The following is a 5,465-nucleotide window of genomic DNA, read 5'->3' on the forward strand; positions in this document are numbered from 1 at the left end:
GAACACGGGAGGGAGTTTTGAAAATTCATAATAAATTCCTCACTGACGCAAAAACTACCAAATTTTACCCCAAGGCAGAAACACAAGTTTAAAACATTTTCCAAATGGAAAAAAGACATTTGAGCGAGTAAAACTCCAGTTATACCAGAAAACACCCGAATGACTCTGTTTCAATGCAGTAGTGAGAAATAAATCATAACTAATTTAATACTTACCCAAATCATGCAAATGACCTATCAATATAATGATAAAAGAGAGATGCAGAGACTCCTAAAGTTTCATGATTTGCTAAACAGAGAACATATATGAAAATAATTTTCAAACATTGAGACAAGACACGAAGAGGTTACTAGCCGAAAAGCGTGCATGCATATAGATAGTGAAAATTTGCTTTCGCTTACAAAAGACTATGGATTACCGATTAATTATCCAAAATGGGGTAATCCTAATTACTATTACACATATCGTCTTTTAATAATTTCCACCGATCGGAGGAAGCGAACGGTAGAAAATACCTAAAACCGTATCAAAAGTTTTTACAAGCATATTATACAAATAGAACCACATAACTAAATTAAGAGCCAACACAATCCACAACCCCTCCATACGATCTCCTTCCGATTCTCGAGCTCGATTCCCAACTTCACTCCACGGGCTCCAAATCGGGTATACCTACAAACATACAACACCTATATGAGAGAATCTTGAAGTATTATCGAATACACATAACACATAGAGCATACATATATCTATATATATATATACATACATATATCTTATACGTGAACATGCAACATAAAGTAAAACAATCATATACTTCCCTTTTTCGTCGGAGTTCTTCATCACATAATTGCCACGTGCATAGAGTGAGATAATTCCCACTTTTATAACCCTATCATCCCAAGACCATAGAGTGAGAATATCCCACCTTTATAACCCTATGCCATGACACGTATTGAAGATTATAGAATGAGAATTTCCCACCTTTATAACCCTACGATCCCAAGACCATAGAGTGAGATTTTCCCATCTATATCCTCAACACCATAATGCAACATGCATGACATGAAAAATCATCGGGAATCCCTCGGAAGAGTCAATCTAAGTTACCGGTAAATAACGTCATATATTTCGAATCATGTCTATCTACGTGGGATCAAACCACCCCTAGGCCCTACAGTACCGACTCACCGTACCCGGAAAATTTACTGTAACCTCGAAAGACTTTCCATCATAGGTTTATCTTTTAAAATTTCATGACACTAATGCACCCACACATGCACCCTTCTACTTACCCTTCTCTCATCCTCACACCCAATGATTCACATAAGCAAGCAAGAGCACATAGAAAATACACATTAAGTTTCACAAAATCATTTAGCCATAAAAACATAAAGTTACCGAAATCTTAACATACAAAGACAATCTAACATCAAAAGTTCACTAAATCTAGCATTTTTACAAGAATAAAATTCAAGACTTCCATCTTTACATTTATTTAAGTAAATACACTAGATCTTCACATGCAAGAGTAATCTAAATCAAGTTAGCACAAATTCTTAGTTCTTTCATCATTTTACATAGAAAACACTAGATCTTAACATGCAAGACTTTAGATCAACCATCAATCACTAGATCTTAACGTGCAAGACCTTAGATCAACAATTAATCACCAAATCTTAACATGCAAGGCCTTAAAACAACGATCAACACAAGATCAACACATGCAAATATCAAATAAACCAAATAAGTAATTTTAAGCATTTTACCTCAAAAATTCGAAAGTTCCTTAGCTAAGTCAAAAATTCAATTTCTTTTCACAAATCAACAATCAAACACTAGATTAACACATGCAAGACACTAATTAAGCCAAATAAGCAATTTATGCATTTTTCCCCAAAAATCCGAAAATTTCATGGTTAGGCCAAAAATTCATTTTCTTTTCACAAATCAACAATCAAACACTAGATTAAACATGCAAGGCACTAATTAAGCCAAATAAGCAATTTAAACATTTTTCCCCAAATTTTCGAAAGTTACATAAAACTTCAAGAACAAAGTTATCTTTTCAAAATACTAACATGCAATCATCATCTAAAACATATAATCACATAATATGCAAGGATAAACAATAAAAACACATCAAAACGAAAATACTAGTGGTGTTTCATGTTTGAGCAAGAATTCAAGAATTCTCACCTCTCTCTTTAGGGGAAGGATTTGTTAGCTCTTTTGTCTCTAATACAGGAAGAGATTAAGAGTTAGATTAGGTATTAAGAAAATAAGAAGAAGAATCAAAAGAACTTGGATGAAGAAGAGCTTGGCTCTTTTCGGAAAAAAAAAAGGAAAAGAAAAGAGGAAGAAGAAGCTTACTTAGCCTTGGCCGAAAATTCTTCTTCTATTGAAATAGAAGGAGACTTTGAACTTAAGGATAGTAAGATTGGAGTTTGAGAGTGTATTTTGATTTTGGGCATGGGAGGTATTTATAGAGTTTTTGGAGAATTAAAGCCAATGGAGAAGAAAGGAAAATACATCTTTTTGTGGGGGTGATTTTGCAATTTTCGAAAATAGGAGTGGTGGTGGTTCTTGGGTGGTTCAAGCTTGAGAAGGTGGTGGCTATGGTGGAGGTGATATGGCTGCCGAAAAATGAAGGGGAGAGGAAGAAGAAAGAAAAACTTTTGGCCTTAAAGTGGTGTGTGGGAGTAGAAAAGCATACCTAGTCTATAGAGTAGGGGCTAGGCTTGGGTATTCCTTCCTATGCTCAAAGTACACCACACTAATGCATGTTTTTCTTCTAATTAATATGCAAATTTAGAATCATGTGTGTGTGTGTGTGAGATGTCCGAAAATTCAAGAAAATGTGGGGACGAGTTCTAATTTTCTACATTAATTAATAATCCTAGAATGCATGAGAAAATTTATTTTCTAAAATTTTGTGCATGCATAAATATGATGAAATGCTCATTTAAATTCATATGCAAGAATAAAATCCTAATTTATGAAAAATAATTTATTTCGACATACTACCTCGAAATATTTCCTAATCACATAATTCACATAATTACCTAATTCACGTAAATACTAACCATGGAATTATTATAAATTCTAATGTCACATTTATGCACATAAAGGTGGTAAAAATTATTTTACTGAAAATGCGGGGTGTTACATTTCATAATGGTTTAGGGAATCTTCTTTTTCAAAAAAAGTCACTTTAATAAAGTAAATTCTTTTATAAAGTAATGTATATTTTTGTTTTCTTTTATTTGTTGTTTTCACTTTTTTGATACCTCCCTCCTCTATTTAAGGGAGCTTTTTTCTTGTTTAGGGCAGGAAGAAGTTTAGAAATCAAGAATTCTGTAATAAATTTTCTTTGTAAATTTCCGGAGAAGTTTAAAGTTTTTCAGTATCATACTTGTGGGCTCTTAAGTAAGTTCTTACTCTTCTTTTCAATTCCTGTTTTGTATTTTAAATTTTATTTTCCGTATCGCCGTCTATATGGCCGGCTAAGTTTTTTTTTGAATAATATCATGATACTAAGATCTGATAGCATGGCATAAAAAAAAAAAAAAAAAAAAAAAAAAAAAAAAAAAAAAACCATGAACAAAAATTATGATGTCTGGTATGGTTTGGATTAAAAACAGGAAGGGATTAGGTTTAACACCGAAGTCTGGATTCGTCCACTTTGTTGCCATGTTTTCGGCGTTTTTAGGGCTTGCCTCCATGACTGGTTAAGAACTAAATCCCTTGACAGTTTTTTTAACTCTGTAAAAACATCCATGTACAGTATTCATGATATTTGTTTATGGTTCTCACCAAATATATTTAAATTAAATAAAGGTACTGTTATATATGGTACCGAGCCATGGTATTAAGATCTTGGTAGAATGATATTGTTCAACACAATTTTCTTTTAATGAATATCATAAGAAATTATGATACTGTTAAAAAACAGTAGTGAAGAGGAGTATGATATTCCTCAAAATATTGATTTGCTTAATAAGTGGACTATTCCGAAAATAGATCCAAAAATTATTTATAAATTTGGTACCTTTGAGAGAATCGGTTTAAAACAGGTGGTTAAGACCACTGAAGAAACAATCTCCCTTAATAAGGAGAGATGATAATTACATTACTCAGTAATAGAGATCTGAATAAATATAAAACAAGAGAAAGTACAGTTTGCACCCCAGTTTTTTTTTTTTTTTTTTTTTTTTTTCAAAAACTTGTTGGGCGAAAACCTACACGCAAGTGCACGTATCGTACAAGAAATATAGTGGACTAAAAGTCCGGATATTGAACCCACAGGGAATATTTAATTATCTAATCCTAGACGCTAAATCCTACCAATTGTTATCAAGCCCACCCTACACAGTCGAATATAGAGAAAATTAACTAAATTAAAATAAACAATTAAAAACACAAAAACAAGAAAGCAATTAAAACGAAGATTTAATCAAGATAAGCAAGCCTAGGATTTTATTCTTCCCCCTATGTGATTATTACTCCCCCAATTCCTTCAATTATGCAAGCAATTAACCCGAATTATTAACCTGAGATGCTAAAATAATCATAACCCGCTTCCGCGTGTATTACGATTCTAATACTCTAGATTCAATTACTATATTCCTATGCAATTAATTCTAGAACACAACATTAAGCACAAATCTCAATAATGGCTACCTAAGAGATTAACTATATTCCTATGTTAATACCACAAAGGCTCTTCTACCACAGTTCTAATTATTAACCCGATCTTCCGATTCATGCGATTAACAATAACATAAAAGCACATAAGTTGATCAAGTTCATGCACTTAATAAAACAAGTAGAAGAAATAATCCGGAATTAAAACTTGCATAAAATCATAGAATTGGGTTCATAAATCCCACATAGGGTTTCAAATAAAATCCTAGAAATAAGAAAATTAGCTACTCATGATTAAAGGAAAAACACAAATAAAATAAGTCATAAACGATTAATCTATGCTTAGAGTCTTCGAATTCTTCGTCTTCGTTATTGCTTTGTTGCTCTCCAAATTGCGTAAAAGATCCCTAATTGTGTGCTTGGATTGGTCTTATATAGGGTGAAGAACTTGGGGAAGAAGGCAGTTTCCTTGTGCAATTAAAATCCCTTTACTGCGCTGTTTCGGGGTCTCGGACGGCCGTCCCATAATTTGAACTAAAACTCGGACGGCCGTCTGAGCTTTAAATCTCCAGATTTTGGTTTTTTTCACTTTTGGCCCATATTTTCTCCAAATTTGCAGTTTTGACCCCATACTTTTCCAATTCTTCAATTTGTACCTAAAATACAATAAATCAACTTTTTAAGCACCAATTATCGTTAAAACACACCAAAAGCTCAAATAAAAAGATATGATAAAGTGTAAAAATATACACTTAACACACCCCCAAACTTGAACTTTTGCTTGTCCTCAAGCAAAATTTACCAATAAGCAAATAACT

The 5,465-nt window shown here is 32.8% G+C and overlaps 1 long non-coding RNA gene across 1 annotated transcript; it reads right to left on the reverse strand.

Annotated features, from left to right (window-relative positions):
- Nucleotides 1-346: 346 nt before the first annotated feature.
- Nucleotides 347-3,057, reverse strand: LOC148771060 (uncharacterized). Its single transcript, XR_016030805.1, has 3 exons — nucleotides 2,374-3,057; nucleotides 2,200-2,238; nucleotides 347-672 (listed from the first exon to the last, which is right to left on the reverse strand). It is a non-coding gene; the product is annotated as an uncharacterized LOC148771060 (long non-coding RNA).
- Nucleotides 3,058-5,465: the final 2,408 nt, after the last annotated feature.

This window comes from Erythranthe guttata, chromosome 4 (assembly GCF_056151865.1).
Source record: "Erythranthe guttata isolate IM_541 chromosome 4, IM_541, whole genome shotgun sequence".
Taxonomy (NCBI): Eukaryota; Viridiplantae; Streptophyta; class Magnoliopsida; order Lamiales; family Phrymaceae; genus Erythranthe; species Erythranthe guttata.